Consider the following 19,086-nt stretch of genomic DNA (forward strand, 5'->3'; position numbering starts at 1 on the left):
GAAAATGGCTGTCTTCCTGACTGGGAAAACCAGGTGGCCTGCTCGCTGGGTTTTGGTTGGTGGTAGAGATGGTGGGATGGCTGCATTCCCCTGACTCTGGGAATGATAGCTGGGGTGTGATAGCTGAAATGTAGTCCAGTGTCTTTGCTTCAGAATCCCAAGATCCCCATCCCACATACCCCTCCAGTCATTCTCTACGGGTCTCCCATTGGCCAGCAGCTTCAGGTTGGTTGGGACTACTTTGTGATAGATTAAGCTGCCCACCAATTGACTATTAACTATATTTGATCCAGCAGGTGGAGAAAGGGGATCTCTCCGCCTAAAATGAGCCCTCTCCACCCTTAGAAGAGAAAAAGGAAAATCCCAGCCATTATAATAAATAGTTTGCTTTGCACTTTACCAGCAAGATAGAAGGGATGTGATATTAAATGATAGATGAGATATTCATGTAAATTAGAAAAGATGGCTGGTATAATTTAAAGAAACGCCTCTCAGACTGGATGGATTGTATAAATACACTTTAAAAGAATCTGTGGAAAAAATAGACAAGGCTTCACTATTCATTTTTAGCTCATTTACTCTGTTTAATAGTAGAGACAACGTATCCAGGGACTTATAGACCTGTCAGTGGCAGGAAAAAGTAATGGACACTTTATTAAAGGAGAGAATGGAAGAGTATTAACTAAAGAGAAATGCAATAATATATTGCCATAATGGATTTCAAAGGAGAAAAGTTTACTTAACCAACTTTGTTCAATTTTTCAAGGAGATAATTGAAGTAGAAAATATGATGCAGTAGATGTAATTTATCTGGATTTTCAAAAGGCTTTTCACATAAGGAGCCCCACAATAGACCAATGGAAAAGGCTTGAGATTGGAGAAAGTGCAGTCATGACAAGTAGTAGAATAGCTTGCTAGCTGCTTTCCAAGTGGAAAGCTGAGCCAGAATGAAGGGTAGTTATTGAAAAGGAGAGAAGCTGGTAATTGATGGACTACTGTTGGAACCACTGCTATTCACAAATAATCATTAATAATTTGGACTTTGAAATCAAAAACCCAATTTGTAAAATTGTGGATAACATCTAATTTGGGTTTAGGCACACTGAGGAAGACTGAAAATTACAAGAGAACATGAATGAACTTGCAGAATTGAAAAACAAGAGGCAAGAAAATGTTGACACATAAGTGTATGCATGTAAGTTTTGGTGGGAAGAATAAGGAATACATTTATTATTTGGTGGGTTAAATGCTAGATGAGATGGTGGAACAAAAGGTTTTCAAAAGTACAAATACACCAGTCACTAATAGTTCAAATACCTCTTTCAATGCTATTTTTTTAAAAAAATCAAGTCTTAAGCTTTACTTGGTGAAAGAATGTACAGAAACAGTGGCACATCCATGGTTAACAAAATAAATTAAGCTTAGTATGTGATACAAAGAGGAGTCATATAAAGTTGTTTGATTATAGCACCAAGTCTGAAGGCTGGGAACAGTTCAGAATTCAGCAAAAGAGGACCGAGAGGTTGATCTAGAAGGGAGAAATTAAGTATGAGAGTAAATAAGCAAGGGACATAGAAGTGCACTGTAAGAGATTCTATAAATATATAAAAGGGAAAGAAATGAGTGATTATAAGGGTAGACCTCTTACCTTGAATGGGGCAATTGATAATGCAGAATATAAAAAGGTAGCATAATTAAACAACTGTTTTTGTTATCTATTCAGTTCCCTGGATTTCGTTAAGTAATAAAGTTCTGTTCTTTTTCATCAGTCTGGTGATGTGGAAAGGTTGCTATAATCTAAACAGTATTTCTTTTGTGCTTCTGTTAGGAATGTTTATTACTGAGGAGCTTCCTATTTTGAGCTTTAAGTATTAGTATCACTCAACAGAGTAAAACTTGTCTGCTACATTAACAATTCCTAACAAGTGACATCTCTGAAGCGTAATCCAGTGACAACGTCTCATGCTGCCTATTTGTGGCCTTTCAGACTAATTAATGTTGATGCAAGTGAGAAGTTAAGGGCAGTTTTGTACTTTGGGTACATACCCATGAAATTGTATGTTGAAATTCAGAAACCCCCATTTTTCATAGCTCTCTAGCAGCCAGCTGAAGAAATCTGTTTGTTGTGTTGGTTTTCATTCTGTTATACTGAACTGTTATACTTAATCCCAATGATGATCCCACTAAAACCAAATTGACTGTGAATTTCTTATTTATGCTCATACATTTTAAATAGCAAGGTTTCTGTGTTAGACCTCAAAGTGATGTGGAATGTTTATCTTCACTGCTGTTGAATAAAGGGATAGGTATCTGGTTGTCTTAGCTCCTTGTTCCTCTGTCTTTGATCAAGACAAGAAGCTACAGGTACTGCATCTAGCAGGAGCCAGAGGGTGTTAGCAGTGAGGTAAGAGTTGATTATTTTAAAACTGTTTACTTTGTTTCCATGGGAGTGTGATATTTGCAGTTTTGATGGTGTTTCCAATAATGCTTCTTATATATTAAACCTTTTTTCTATTTACATACAAACAGTCACTCCAATTCAAAAGTACTTCACTGTTTGTAAAGTGCTCTGAGATATCAAGTGATCATAAAAGTGTTATGAGTGCAAGTCTTTCTTAATTATTGTTTAAGTAGCAATTTAGGAGGTTTTCCTTGGCGATCACCTTACCTGTGAAATTAGATGTAAATCAACTCGATGAAGTTGGATTCTAACAAAGAATCCTGTCTATTTAGTTACTCAGACCTTCTCTGAGTTTCCATGCTTACTCTTTTTGTCAAGAAGGCTCAGCTCAAATCAGTATCAAGGTTGTTTGATTCTTCAGATATCTAGGGATCTGTCTTAATTTTTTTGGAGTCTTTTTGAACGCAGGTTTCCATAGTACTGTAATAAAGTATATCTTGTTTCCCTCTTTCTACCAATTCTTGCTAGATCTCAATCAATCTCACTCAGGTATTCAGTGTGATACTGGTGAATACAATAGCAATATATTTATCTAGCAGCTTTCATGACCACTACCAACAAAATACTTTTCATGTTTAGATATCACTTTGTCTCCAGCTAGTTCCCACTGAGAACATTTGTAGCTCCGGTTGATTTTCTGGATGTAGGTTTGCTCTCTGAGCCGGAAGATTCATTTCCAGATGTTTCGTCACCCTACTAGGTAACATATTCAGTGGGCATCCGGGTGAGGCACTATTGATAATTCCTGCTTTCTATTCATATGTTTGGGTTTCTTTGGATTGGTGATGTCATTTCCTGTGCAGATGTCATTTTATGTTCTTTTTCTGGGAGTGGTACATGGGGTCTAACTTGATGTGTTTGTTGATAGAGTTCTGGTTGGAATGCCGTGCTTCTAGGAATTCTCGTGCGTGTTTCTATTTGGTTTGACCTAGCCACCAGGATACATGAACATCAACTAGCCACAAAACATGACCCTCTCTCACTAGTATCCTTACATACAGATAAGGAAGGACACCACTTTGACTGGGACAACACATCCATCCTAGGACAAGCCAAACAGAGACACGCACGAGAATTCCTAGAAGCATGGCATTCCAACTGGAATTCTATCAACAAACACATCGAGTAAGACCCCATCTGAGAAACAGAATAGGAAGTGACTTCACCACAGGAAATGACATCACCAACCCAAAGAAACCCAAACATATAAATAGAAAGCAGGAATTATCAGCAGTACTTCGCCCGGAGGCCCACTGAAGATGTCACCTAGTAGGGTGACGAAATGTCTGGAAATGAACCTTCCAGCTCAGCGAACAAACCTACATCTGGAAAAAATGATAATGACCAGATAATCTATTATAGTGATGTAGATTGAAGGAGAAATATTTGGCAGGATCACTCCTCTTCCCTCTTCCTTGAAATAGTACCATAGGATCTTTGACATCCACCTCTGAGGGTGGGCAGTGCCTCATCATAACTCCTTATCTGGAAAATGTGCTCAGCTGGAGTTTCAAGTTCGATTCTTATGCTCAGGTTCTGGAATGAAAATTCAACTTTCTGAATCAGAGGCACGAGTGCTACCAACTACACTGTACACCACAGCTAACAGGTGGAATTTTGGATTGACTCACTAGTTCATTTTCATGGAAGCTCTCTCCTTGTATATGTGTATTTGTCAGAGTGATGGATGGAATCACTTTATCACCACGGTTATAGCAGCAAGTGCATAAGTTAGTTGTGTAGTCTGGCCACTGTAACATGAAAGTTAAGGGACCTGAATGATAGCTGAGAACATGAATTTCACCAAGCACCAACAGTTGAGATTAGATCATGAAATCCATCTCCTTCCAATTAAAAATAAACTTGTACATCTTTCTGCTCTTTGCATTGGGGTTAATGTAAGTAATCCAATTTATGACAGCACGTTATGCATGCACTGAAAACCAACTGGTCAGGCAGCATCCATGGAGCGAAAACAAGCTAACATTTTGAGTCTAGATGGGATGAAGAATCACCCAGACTTGAAGCATTCATTTGCTTTCTGTCCATTGGTGCTGCCTGACTCACTCTGATCTCCAGCATTTGTTCTTTTCAATACAGATTCCAGTATCTGCAGTTATTTGCTCCCACTTCTCATGCATAATTATCTATCATAAATTCTGAAGGATGTTTGACCCCAGAGGGTTTGGTTTGATCAATCTGCATAGTGGAGAGCACCAAGTTGGTGCCCTATTGCACAGGATAAGAGGCACAGACTAAGAGCAGGAGTTTGTTAAGGTGTTTTGTTACACTTTTCTAATATTAACTAAATTTAACAAAGCCAGTTTGATTGGTTCTTTATTTCATCAAGTTCCTTTCTTTCTCCTTCGACTGACCATAATGGGAGCAGACATTGTTCAGAACATCACCTAGTTTCTACTGTTGGTAGCCCATGATCAGATGGGCCAATGGGCTGAGGAGTAGCAGTTGGAGTTTAATTTAGATAAATGCGAGGTGTTGCATTTTGGAAAGCAAATCTTAGCGGGATGTACACACTTAATGGTAAGGTCCTAGAGAGTGTTGCTGAACAAGGAGACCTTGGAGTGCAGTTTCATAGCTCCTTGAAAGTAGAGTCGCAAGTAGATAGGATAGTGAAGCAGGTATTTGGTATGCTTTCCTTTATTGGTCAGAGCATTGAATACAGGAGTTGGGAGGTCATGTTCCGGCTGTACAGGACCACTTTTGGAATATTGCCTGCAATTCTGGTCTCCTTCCTATTGAAAGGATGTTCTGAAACTTGAAAGGGTTCAGAAAAGATTTACAAGGAAGTTGCCAGGGTTGGAGAATTTGATCTAGTATGGAGAGGTTGAATATGCTGGGGCTGTTTCCCTGAGTGTTTGAGCCTGAGGGGTGACTTTATAGAGGTTTATAAAATCATGAAGAGTGTGGACAGGACAATAGACAAAGTCTTTTCCCTGGGTTGGGGGAGTCCAGAACTAGAGAGCATAGGTTTAGGGTGAGAGGGGAAAGATATTAAAGAGACCTAAGAGGCAACCTTTTTTTCATGCAGAAGTTGGTGCATGTATGAAATGAGCTGCCAGAGGAAGTGGTGGAGGCTGGTACGATTACAACATTTAAAAGGCATCTGGATGTGTATGTGAATAGCAAGGGTTTGGAGGGATATGGGCTGGATGCTGGCAAGTGGGACTAGATTAGGTTGGGATATCTGGTCAGCATGGATGAGTTGGACGGAAGTGTCTGTTTCCATGCTGTATGTCTCTGTGACTCTATATCTTCTGACTTATAATGTTGTGGATTTAAATCTTCTCCAGGACTTGTAAAATCAAGGTACAAGTGAGTCAAAATGTCATCTTTCAAATGAGATATTACAATGAAGCTTTTTTAGAATCGATTCAGCCCCCAAAAAGGAATCTTAATCCCTGTATTGTATATTAATGATGTTTAAGATACATTCAAAGCCTTGATATTTTTTAAAAATGCATTTCAGTGATAAGCAGCAGTGGTAATTTATTCCAAGGAATGGAGTTAACTTACAATTTGTTTCCACATATATGGAAGGGACAGCCTGAAAAAGTCTTGCAAATGGTATTCAGGATAGTAACAAAGAGTGCAATAGGAAGTATTAAAGAAGAAATTTGTTCATTTAAAACAAGCGAGTAATAGAGGTGGAGTGCTAGGTGAATATATTATTTTGGCCTTCACTGTAAAGAAGTAGGATACAATAACAAGCTACAAGACTAAGTAGAGATCAGTAAAGTGGAGAAATTTACATGATGTATATGTAAATAGAACATTTATGTCAGGTAACATAATGGGATTGAGACTTTCGACATCTGTAGATTCTGACAGGTTCCATTTGAAGGTATTAAAATAAATTGACATGGAATTTGAGGGAACTATAGTTACAATCTTCCAGTGCTCACTGGATTTATGAATAGTAGAAGAGCTTTGGAAGTAGCATATAATGTACCTTTATCTTTACAAGGAAAAACTAAATTTCTGCACTGCGGTGAACTTGTCATCAGTAATGGAGAGATGATCAGAATGCGCCATCTGAGACAAAGCAGTTTCAGCTGATGAGGGAGAGTCAATGTTATCTGAGGCAAGCTGTGACTAACTAACAATCTGGTAGGAGTTGTTAGACAGAGAGATGAAGGTGAAAGTCATGAATGTTGTTTACATGCTATTTTCCAGAATGTATTTGAGTCTTCATGCAGGATGAGCATAGAATGAAAGAGAGGCTAGGAATCTGGTTGGCAAAGAACATATACTGGTGAACAGAAGTAGTGTCGGGATCGCAGCTTTTTCAGGCATGGATTTAGAGATATGAGAGTAAAAGTCTTACATTAAGAGTGCAATGAAATACTCAACACTGGACACATCTGGCCACCACAGCATGTGAAAAGCTCAGTATAATTTGGAGAAGATTAGAGAGGTACTTCTCAATCCTGTGGTAGCTTCTACATTATGCCATTTACTCTTTCTTTATGCAATTTAGTTGCAATTTGAACCCAATGTGACTATAAAACCAAGACACTAAAGGTGTGAGGTGTGGGTTGCTATATTCGTTAAATATTTGATTTAACATATGTGTCATGGTATAGCACAGAAACAGGTCATTTGATCCAATAGATTGATATACATGTTCATGCTCCACAAGAGCTACCTCCTACCCCTCTGAAGTTCACACCATTACCATGTCCTTTTATTCCTTTCTTACCAGCTTCCTCTAAATGCATCTATGCTGTTCACTTCGCCCACTCCATATGGTAATAAATTTGGATTTAAATGAATTATTCAGTCATCCCATCAAGAAAATATTAAGATGCCTGTAAGCTTTCAATGTTCCCATAAATGCACTATAGTCCATCCAATATCAACACACAGACATTTTGTACAAGTCTTCACTCTTGTCCCAGGGCATGGCTAAATTATTTCATGTTAGTTGTCTGTTAATCAGAAATTTAATTGTTTAATCCCAAGGAAGAAGAAGCAGATTGGTTTTACAGAATTATGACCTAATGTAGTCTATAATAATGTCTTTGTCCCTTAACACTTTTCTTTCCATAATTTCTACTCTGACTCCACATATATCCATTTTTTTTAGCTGCTGATCAGTTCTTTGTTAAATGTGCTGCAGTCAGAAATATTTGACTGTGCTCGTAATTAAAGCAATTTCATTTTGAACTCTTGTCTCTTCCTCCAAACCACTAATAATGATCTGTGCCTTCCCATAACCCGTGACTCTGTGCTTCTCGGATGTCTCAACACACATGTATATCCATTTTGAATATCTTATGTTGGTGGCTTCTGGTAATGCCCACCCCAACATGGAAATGTTCTGTGTTTCCAAGGCCTTCAATGTTAAAGACGTTTATTAATGTCATCCCTCAACCACCTTGTTCAAGAGAAATTTCCTGCTATATATACAAATGCATTTCTGATATCATGCTCATAAATCTTCTCTGCATCCTCTGCAGTATCTCTGTTAACATTCTAAGCGTGGTCGGACCCATGTTTGACAAGGGCTTAGCATAATTTAACTATTTCTCAGTTCCATCTCTCTAGAAAAGAAGCTGAAATTTTGTTTGGTGCTAACCTGTAGCACCAATGTTATTGATGAGTACATTAGTTCTCCCAGTGTTCTTTTGAAACACCCAGTCTCAACACTTTTCAAGTATTAAGTGATTTCCCTTTTTTTCCTGCCAAATGTACCACTGTACCACCACACACTTATCTATATCAAAACCCCGTTGAGAAATTTAGAAATGATGTTTTTGATTCCAAAGCCCAAATCGCAAATGTAAAACTGTGAATAATAGTGGTCCCGGCATTGATCCTTGTGGAACACCAGTACCTAGCATCTTCCTCACTGAATAATATCCTTTACTTTCAGTCTATTTTCTGTTAAATCCAATGGACAATCAATTCTGCCATGTGTGCCCCAGCTATAATCTTATTCGTTAATCAGTTATGGGACACTTTTGCCAATGATTTAGCCCATCCCTTCAAGTCTGTACTCCTTAATAGAAAGATTCCATGAGCTTTATATAAATTGCTGAGTTCAATCAGATAGCAGCTGTACCTTTAGGTAAACCTCACATTGTTTCATTTTGCTACAGATGCAAAACACACTTTGAACTGTCAGAAATTAAGCACGAAACACAATACAACTTACTCAAGATCAGACTCTTTGCAGCCCCTCTTTAATTTTTTGAAGAGGCTGCTCTGAATTTTTTTTTGGTCGCACCTGTGCCCCATACTTCTGATTTATGGGCACTCCAAGTCGAGTGAGGGTGGGCAGGTGGAGGGTCTTTTCATGGATATGTTCCTGGGCCTGGCCAAATTAGCCCATTAAGAGGTCCAGCCACAGACTGTGGAGGGGGTCATTCTGCCTGACTGCCCCTCTTTCCATGCTCGGATGTCTATTAAGAGGGACATTGTAGTCTACAAGAGCATGCTAAAGGCCTTTAAGGGCAGATGGGTATCATAGGAATGAAGTGCGTCATCTCCATTGGCAATGTTATTTTGATTTGATAAGTTTCTTTTCCCCTCTATAAGTTTCTGTTAATCATTTAGTTTGTATTTTTGTTACATGCCCCAGTAGGGGCTGTCTAACCTAATTTTGGTTGCTTACAGTCAGACTTCTGTAGCATTGTTCATAGTAAGGCAGGTGATCTATTTGATACCTGATAGAGATGTAGGATGGCTTTCCAATTCATTGCCAACTGGCAGCTTTGCAGAAAAGAGTCAATGCCTGATGGGGAGAGATGGAGAAAGTTGGTGTTAACAAAGAATAAGAACTAACTTATGGGGCACTTTGCTGAGCATGCAAACCCTTACCAAACTAGGGATACTGAGGGAATTTCTCCCTCCTATGCAGGTTAATGAATACATGGAATAGATTCTCAGCATGTAGTCACTTAACTGCTTTAAAGAAGATCAAGGTTGCAGTAGGAGGTATGGGCAGAAACAATTCATGTCTTTTGTACCTTAATACTTTTCTTTCCATAATTTCTACCTCCAACTCCACATATATCCATTTTTATTAGCTGCTGACCAGTTCTTTGTGTTAAATGTGCTGCAGTCAGAAATATTTGACTCTGCTCGTAATTTAAAGCAATTTCATTTTGAACTCTTGTCTCTTCCTCCAAACCACTAATAATGATCTGTGCCTTCCCATAACTCATGACTCTATGCTTCTCGGATGTCTCAACGCACATGTATATCCATTTTGAATATCTTGTATTGGTGGATTCTGATAATGCCCACCCCAACATGGAAATATTCTCTGTGTTTCCAAGGCCTTCAATGTTAAAGACGTTTATTAATGTCATTGCTCAACCACCTTTTTTCAATGTTCCTATCCGATAGCTCCATTGGAAGTCATCAGGAAATCTAGCTTGCCAGCGTTGGGTAGCATTGATCATAATGTGAAATCTCAACCGCTTCACATTCTGTAGCTTTTTAGAAATAAGGGAAGCATTTACTTTCCTTGGACTCCTTATTTACTTGCGGTTTCTCCCCACCTTCAGGAGATTAAACAAATTGAGCAACATTTATGTTGTTGCAGGTGGCCCAGGAAACTTAAATACAGGTTTTTGTTTTATTTTTTAATTCAGTAAGAGTATCTGTAAGCTCCTTGTGTTTTTGAACAGCTTGCTTTGTAACCAAGTAAATTACAACCCAGAAAAATGTACCTGTGTATTGTTGAGTAGATGTGACAGGGTTCAAGAGGAGGGAGGATTTGTGAGGTTGGCTTTAAAATCAAAACCACAAGCTGATATTGGCAATGCACCAATTGTGTGTGGGGGCGCGGTTTGGGGGGCAGGAGAGCTGCTTTATATAAAGAAAAGAGAAGTCTTGTTCAGCCCTTTCAGTGTCAATTGTGCTGCAGATTTGTAATGTAGAATATTTGAACATGTCCAGACCAGCGCACTAGATTTAAAAAGCATGAAAATCTTCGGCGAAGTATTTTTCTCAAATGATACCTCAGAATTGCAGCTCCATAATTGAGAACAACTTCTTCATTGCTGGTGATTTCTACATTTGCTATGTTATATTTTATGAAGCAGAGACCCACAAGACATTTGCAAACAAATCAATATGCTTATGCCAACAGTATTTCCTTAAATACTAGATTTTCATTTATTTTTTGACCAAGACTTCGAACAGAATCAAAATGTCTGGGAAATTACACAAGGCTATATATAAAGATAAGGAGAATCGACGTTTCCAAGGGCTAATGCCCGAAACGTCGATTCTCCTGTTTCCCAGATGCTGCCTGACCTGCTGCGCTTTTCCAGCAACACATTTCCATCTCTGATCTCCAGCATCTGCAGACCTCACTTTCTCCTCCTATATATAAAGATAAGGAAAGCACATTTTGTTAAGAGTGAGGACTTGAGTTGTTTGTAGATATTTTTAACTGTACAGATATGTTGTGCCAAACCTCTGGAGCAGGTGGAATTTTGGGACTTAAGCTCAGGCCTTCTGGCCCAGAGATAGGGATGCTACCACACACAATTCTCTCCCTTTCCTCCCCAAAATATATATCGTTTATAACTAGAGAATAAGAAAGGCTAACCAGGAACTGTTTTCTCCAGAATTGCAAAAGTAGGTTCCCATCTGGGGTCAATATTATCAGCATCCATTGACAAAGAAAATAGCTTCCTAACTTCCAGTCTTGTTCTTGACAAAAGTCCTTGTTCAGGATTCAAGCTTTATAGTTACCTTTATAACTGCTCCTTCCTAAACTCTTTGGTTTTTGTATGGTGGCAAGCTAAGTGAGTGTTGAGACTTTGGCCTGCTTAGACTGCCAGTATTGCCTTTCTGTAGAATCAACACTGATATATGCTTTTAATTCATCTATGAGCATTTCTAAAGCTTTCTCATTTTATGTTTAAAAAAAATCTGCAGCCTGGATAAACTTCATCCTGCTACCACATGTTTATCACACACACAGGTCTCCTGCATGTCCACATACCTTCACGTGTATGACCCAAGAACCAACAGATAACCCAGCAATGGGCACAACCTGCAACCAATTGATCAGACCAGACAAAGGCTGAGAACTCTCATTATGATCTTTCACTGCATTCAATATTCCAGTTCTCCGGTAGAATAACCGGCAAGTAGATCCGTTCTCAGGCTATTTGCATCTCCATAACTGCTTCATTAGTGGATCTGATGCTTGTTTTTTCCTTCACTGTGCTCCATGAGGAATCCCCAGCCTCTGGGACCTCAAATATCAGCAGAGCCATTTAAGTGCTTATATCTATTTTTAATAAGTACTGGATGTCCTTGGCACTAGGTGATCCTGCTGCATGTGATTCTGAGCTTCTGTGTAAAGCGTGAATCAACCTACTTTGTACTGTTGCCACTTGCAATTGGACACAGACTGAGCTGTAGACGTCTATAGGACAAAGCAGCATGATGACTGCATTCTTAGAAATAAAAATGCTTCAGACCGAGTGAATTTCTGCTGAAGTTTTGTTTTCATTTTTCTTGAAATGATTAAGATGTTAAGAACTGCTGCCTACATACAATGACACTGCTACGTTTAACAAAGGAAATATCTCTGGCTCCAGGCTTCTGTTTAAGAATAAACAAACTGCCGTTACATATGTTGTAGAGGAGCTTGTCCAGTTTTGTTGATGTGAAATCAATTGCTATGGATAGCAACATTGGACTTGCTGTGGTCATATTACAAAATCTCAAATCACAGTGAGATGACATGCTGTCACTTCTGTACTGCTGGGAAGTGATTGTGAGGCACTGATGTCATCTCATGGCCCCTTTAGATCATGATGATTTCGACTGAATATTGCAGCTTGAGTGATATGTTAGTGGGGTGTCAATCATGCCTAAAACAAGTGACTGCCAACTCAAGGCAGTGTAGAATGAAATTGAAGGTATTCTTATTGAACCCCCCAAAAAAGCCTGCCATTCGCTGTCTTAGACAACAAGACAATGGTACAGTATTCAACATGAGTAATGCTGGAAAAAAACATAACTTTGTCCAAAAACTTATTTTCATCTTGCACGCATCTGGGCAAAGTATAGGGAAACAATATTTGTTGTGTATAAGACGAGAGTGCTGGTTGGTTGTCAAGTAGATTCTGAATTGGTAGAGATGTTGCCATGTGGAATACGTCTCTTAGTGATGACTGACGGTTAACTGTCAAGCTTTCTTTAAATTTTAAACAAGGTTGTTTGACTCTGGTCAAGGCATGGTCCAGAGAATGACTGTAATTTATTTGTTCAGTTGAAACAGGCACAGTAAGCACATGTTCTTTCTATCTGGAAAGAACAGAGCTCTGTGTTTTTATTTTGGAGGTTCTGAAGATAGTGTTCAGGGGTGACAGCATGTGGAAATTGCTTTATCTGGAGGGTATATCTAAAAGAAAATTCGAAACCTGTGCTAATTGGTTAGCTTTTCTCACAGGAACAGTTCGCAAGTGCACAAATGTTTATAGGTTTTTAAAAAAGGGATATATGCTGGAAATCTGCAGAATTCTGTCACTATTTGTGAAGAGAAATCCACCCACCAGATTTTTGTAATGTCTAGATTCCTGGCAATGCCACTAAAACTATGATGATTATATCTGAAGCAGAATGTTTTTACCCAAGCTGAGAGAATAAGATAAAGGCAGTTACTTCTGGAGTGCAGAAGTATAATGACCAGTAAAATGTGTATACACTACAATGAATCAGTGATGATATTAGTGCAGGGTTTTCTCTTGAATGTATTTGTGGTGCATATCTGGGTCTAGTGATTGAAATTGACCATATTCACGTTTTAAGAACAGAATTGATGGTTGAAGATTGTTCTATTGTTTTATTAGATTATGGTTGCACTGTACCTCAAATTGGTGCCTCTGCACACATTTCATTTCTGATGCATCTTGAGAATAGGAATCTCATGTGGCTAACTATCCCTACACTATCTGTATTTCTGATACTGCTGTTCTCAAGCTTCTTGATTTACTTGGTATTTTCCTTTCTAACCCAGCTACTAACACAAGAACAGGATGGGCATATAAGTCATTAATATAGACTAGTAGGGTAAAGGCTTTGGCTGAGATATTCCCTTTGATTTTTCTCCAAGAATGGGAACAAGTATAATAGGTGGCAATAAACATGTCATTCCCCCTTGTTGAAATGTCTCATTGATAGCTAATAGGCAAGAATCTGACCCAATTGTGTGCCTCCTCAGCATTGGGTTGTCAGGAGCTGCTTGCCAATCAGAGGTTGACATCTTCTAGGTCCTAGAGATCACTTGTGAAGGCCTACTCCGATGGGAATCTAACATGTTCTTTATCTTCCTGTTACAAGATAGCAAGGTGGGGGAGTCAGAGACAATGGCTTGACCTTCAGAGACCATCTCATTGTGTGCCAGCCATGACTTGGATTGCTCCCAGTTTGAGCCCTCACTTCCTTCAAACATGGCCGGCCAAGACTCACCTGCCTGGGGGAGCAGCTGATCAGGACGATGGCCAGTTGAGCCCTTATGTGGCTATTAACTGACCACCTAAGAGCCTTTATTAAAGGCAAGTTGAGAAAGTCGCCCTTGGACCTTCTGGCGTAGCATTTAGTTCGAGGTTGCATGAATGGGGGGATGTGAACATCTCTCTGGGGCAAACATCCAATTATTCAATTTAGACCACAAGACCACGAGGCATAGGAGCAGAATTAATTGAATATGTTCCACTATTCGATTATTGCAAGTATGTTTTTCAACCCCATTCTCCTGGTTTTTTCCCATAATCTTAGATCCCTTTACCAATTGAGAAATGACCTACCACTGTCTTAATTACACTCGATGACTTGACCTCCACAACGCTCTATGGCATGCCTTCTGGCTGAAGAAAATCCTCCTCATCTCAGTCTGAAGTTGTGCCCCGGGTCCTTGTCTCTCCTTTTAGAGGAAACATCTTCTCCACCTCCACTCTGTGTCTCCACACCTCTCAGTTATATGTAAGTATCAGTCAAATCCCCCTCATTCTTCTAAACTCCATTGAATACAGATCCAGAGTCTTCAACTGCTCCTCGTATGACAACCCCTTTATCCCCGGGATCATTCTTGTAAACCTCTTCTGGACCCTCACCAATGGCAGCACATCTTTCCTTAGATATGGGGCCCAAAACTGCTCTCAGTAATCCAGTGTGGTCTAACCAGAGCCTTGTACAGCAGTACATTTCTGCTCTTGTATTCTCAGCCTCTTGAGCAAATGCTAACATTGCATTTGCCTTCCGAACTGCCAACTGAACCTGCCTGTTTAACCTTAACAGAATCCTGAACTGGGACGCCTTTGTGCTTCAGATTTCCAAAGCCTAACCCCATTTCGAAAATAGTCTATGCCTCTATTCTTCCTGCCAAAGTGCATAATTTTCCATATTATATTCCACCTGCCACTTTTTGCCCTCTCTCCCAGCCTGAGCAAGTCCTTCTGCAGCCTCCTTGCTTCCTCAATGCTACCTGTGCCTCTACCTACCTTTTTGTGCCATCTACAAATTTAGCAACAATGTCCTCTGTTCTTTTGTGCTTGAATGCTTTGATCCCAAATTGGACCCTGCAGAACTCCTCGAATCACTCGCTGCCATCCTGAAACAAATTCCTTTATGCATCACGACCCTATGGAGGGAAAAGTTTCATCCCTTGTTTCTGCATTTTATGATGATTTTCCTCCCCTAGCCTGGAGCATTAAGGAGGCTAGTTGCTGAACTGCTGCACAGTCTGGGCATCATGGAATTTCCTGGAGATCATAACTGGTTAAATTGTGCTTAGTCTCTTATTGCAGCGGCTAGATGCTGGAGATCTTTTACAAAAGTGAAGTTAAGGAGACTATGCCAGTGTTACTTTAAGTAATTTTTTTTGTGGAGTTACTTGGTTGTTAAATATCAAGCTTCATAGCTACGTCCTAAAAAATTTTAATACTGTTACCTTGTCTGGTTATCAAGAAATATGAAGGGTTTGTTTTCAAACTGCATGGACTGTTTGAATCCCTTGACAGAAGCTTAGTGACTTCCCTCATGATTCCATCTGGTCTTCCTGGCTTGCTTGTTCAGGCTGCAGCTGAGGATTGTCCAGCCTCACTGTTCCCATCGATTCTGAGCCTAAGTTCAGATGTAATATTTCATTGAGGAATTGAAGGACAATGCAAAGGAACCCAAAGCAAGAAGGTCATTGGATAGATGTATTAATGTTGCTACATTTCAGCACATTTTCTTACACTATACTCATGGAGGTGATAGGCTGATGAAGAGAAGACTTATTGCTTGAGCAATAAGTGTGCTTTCCACATTAGACCGCTACATACATCAGATATATTGCTCCACAGTTGTGATTAAACATTTAAAGACTGCTTAGGCAGTGTGTGTGGGGGGTAAGCATAATTGAGCACAAACATAATTTGGAACGCTGGTAAGATGTCAATGGATTCTAGTAGGCTTGTAGGATTTGAATTCTTGTAGAAATACCTAACAGCACATTCATAAGCACATATACTCTGCCAGTGGCAATAAACCTTCTTGCAGTTGTTGTCCTATGTATGAATAAGCTGATAATTCAGTGAGCCAGCTGCTTTACAATGTGGTCTTTAGTACGTCATTGGGTTAAGGTGGTCGTTTTCAGTGCAGGAGTGGCTTTTGCAGTTTTGCACTCAGCAATTGGGCGGCACAGTGGTTAGCACTGCTACCGCACAGTGGCAGAGACCCGGGTTCAATTCCCGCCTCAGGCAACTGTCTGTGTGGAGTTTGCACATTGTCCCCGTGTGTCTGCGTGGATTTCCTCCCACAGTCCAAAAATGTGCAGGTTAGGTGAATTGGCCATGCTAAATTGCTCGTAGTATTAGGTGTAGGGGTAAATGTAGAGGAATGGGCCTGGGTGGGTTGCTGTTCATAGGGTCGGTGTGGACTTATTGGGCTGAAGGGCCTGTTTCCACACTGATACAAAAGCTCAGTATGTCTGCAGTCAAAAAGGAGATCGTTAGAGGAGACCAGTTATAATCTAAAGCACAAAAGTGAAAACAAATATTAATCCCATCCTTCCAGACTCTGTTAAAGATCACACAACACCAGGTTATAGTCCAACAGCTTTCCGAGTACTGCTCCTTCATCAGGTGATCGTGGAATCCTATAATATTTCCAGATTCTGGTAATATCTGAAGCAAGAATTTAAATTTTGATGACACTATAGAGTGAAAGATTGGTAGCTGCTGATCTATTTCGGTGAGAATAATGGGAGGAATTTGCTTTTCTTGGACGAACTGGTTTGTATAATATAAAGTTTTGGATTGGCTATTACTAGTGGAGGTGCACTTAAAGCAAAACTTATTTGCATTCCTGATAAATTTTATAGAAAGGTTGCTGGAAAATCCAGCGAATCATGGAATGCATTAAAATCTGGGTAATTGACATTCGATTTAGCTGTGCTGCACTTAGTTAATAATTTGCACACAGAGCTGCACAAAGTACAATTTTCTCCATTTGGTTGGTTTCATTTGCTCATTCACAGCAATGTTTGCTACCCTTTAACTTACATTTATGTTCAGTTTGTTATATAAATAAATGTATGTCCCACAGCCGGTTAAATATAAGGCAGTAGTGATGTAGCTACTCCGTGTTCGTTCAGCGCCTTGCTGCAGCCCACAACATTTGAACATTAGCAGGTCTATTTTGCAAATTTCAACATCAACATCAAGTCTGTGGTAATGTGGCCAGCTGATCGGTCACTTGTAGCTATGTGTTTAAAAAAAAACACTTCTTGTGTATAAGATGGGTTTTGTTAACAATGTACACAGTCCATCTTACATGACTTTTTTGTAAAATAATACTTTCTGATGCGATGGGATGTGGACCTTGCTGGCAAGGTCAACATTTATTGTCAATCCTTAATTCCCTTAAATTAGTGGTGAAGAATCCCTGTGAACTGTTGCTGCTGCTGTTGGTGCTGTGTAAATGTCTCAGTGCTATAGGGGGAAGTTCCAAGATGTTGACCCACCAAAAAACAGCTTAAAAAGTGCCAAGTTGGGATGGCGTGAGAAATGATATTTTATGAAGAGAATAAAGTGTGAGAACAACTCTCCAGCTCAATGAGGAATGCAAAACCAGATACATGAATTGTCTAGCACTAGTTGATCTGCTGGGAGAAAGTGAGCTTACAGAATATTGTTCCTGTTGAGACAGTTGGTTATGGGAAACTGATCTGTCAGTATTTTAAAAGGGGTTGGACATAAACTTGAGGATGAGAAACCTACAAAGTTATGAAAATTGGGAATGTGAGACTAAACACACTATTTCCATCAGAGAAGAAAGTGAGGTCTGCAGATGCTGGAGATCAGAGCTGGAAATGTGTTGCTGGAAAAGCGCAGCAGGTCAGGCAGCATCCAGGGAACAGGAGAATCGACGTTTCGGGCATAAGCCCTTCTTCAGGAATGAGGAAAGTTTGTCCAGCAGGCTAAGATAAAAGGTAGGGAGGAGGGACTTGGGGGAGGGGCGTTGGAAATGTGATAGGTGGAAAGAGGTCAAGGTGAGGGTGATAGGTCAGACTGGGGTGGGGGCAGAGAGGTCGGGAAGAAGATTGCAGGTTAGGAAGGCGGTGCTGAATTCGATGGATTTGACTGAGACAGGGTGGGGGGAGGGGAAATGAGGAAACTGGTGAAATCCGAGTTCATCCCTTGTGGTTGGAGGGTTCCTAAGCGGAAGATGAGGCGTTCTTCCTCCAACCGTCGTTTTGTTGTGGTCTGACGATGGAGGAGTCCAAAGACCTGCATATCCTTGGTGGAGTGGGAGGGGGAATTGAAATGTTGAGCTACAGGGTGGTTGGGTTGGTTGGTCCGGGTGTCCCAGAGGTGTTCTCTGAAACGCTCCACAAGTAGCCGGCCTGTCTCCCCAATATAGAGGAGGCCACATCGGGTGCAGAGGATGCAATAGATGATGTGTGTGGAGGTGCACAACCCAGATGGCCTCCTTCTTCAAGGACCGCAATTTCCCCCCCGACGTGGTCGACGATGCCCTCCACCACATCTTTTCCACTTCCCACTCCTCCGCCATTGAGCCCCGCCCCTCCAACCGCCACCAGGACAGAACCCCACTGGTCCTCACCTACCACCCCACCAATCTCCATGTACAGCGCATCATCCACCGTCATTTCCGCTACCTCCGCTTTATGGGCGACACGGTGGCACAGTGGTTAGCACTGCTGCCTCACAGCGCCAGAGACCCGGGTTCAATTCCCGCCTCAGGCGACTGACTGTCTGGAGTTTGCACATTCTCCCCGTGTCTGCGTGGGTTTCCTCCGGGTGCTCCGGTTTCCTCCCACAGTCCAAAAATGTGCAGGTCAGGTGAATTGGCCATACTAAATTGCCCGTAGTGTTAGGTGCAGGGGTAAATGTAGGGGAATGGGTCTGGGTGGGTTGCGCTTCGGCGGGTCGGTGTGGACTTGTAGGGCCGAAGGGCCTGTTTCCACACTGTAAAGTAATCTAATCTAATCTAATCAAACGGACCCCACCACCAAGGATATATTTCCCTCCCCTCCCCTATCAGCATTCCGTAAAGACCACTCCCTCCGTGACTCCCTTGTCAGATCCACACCCCCCACCAACCCAACCTCCACTCCCGGC

General features: G+C 40.6%; 1 protein-coding gene and 1 long non-coding RNA gene across 3 annotated transcripts in view; one reads left to right on the forward strand and one right to left on the reverse strand.

The window, feature by feature from the left end:
• The window catches only part of LOC122562605 (uncharacterized), a 238,931-nt gene that overhangs the window by 177,679 nt on the left and 42,166 nt on the right, over positions 1-19,086 (forward strand). The gene's annotated exons all lie outside the window — the stretch shown is intronic.
• Positions 1,393-11,690, reverse strand: LOC122562609 (uncharacterized). Its single transcript, XR_015761251.1, has 4 exons — positions 11,448-11,690; positions 10,751-10,819; positions 9,151-9,218; positions 1,393-1,528 (listed from the first exon to the last, which is right to left on the reverse strand). It is a non-coding gene; the product is annotated as an uncharacterized LOC122562609 (long non-coding RNA).

Source organism: Chiloscyllium plagiosum, unplaced genomic scaffold (genome assembly GCF_037043375.1).
Source record: "Chiloscyllium plagiosum isolate Xiang-an unplaced genomic scaffold, Cpla_swu_hap1 HiC_scaffold_24, whole genome shotgun sequence".
NCBI lineage: Eukaryota > Metazoa > Chordata > Chondrichthyes > Orectolobiformes > Hemiscylliidae > Chiloscyllium > Chiloscyllium plagiosum.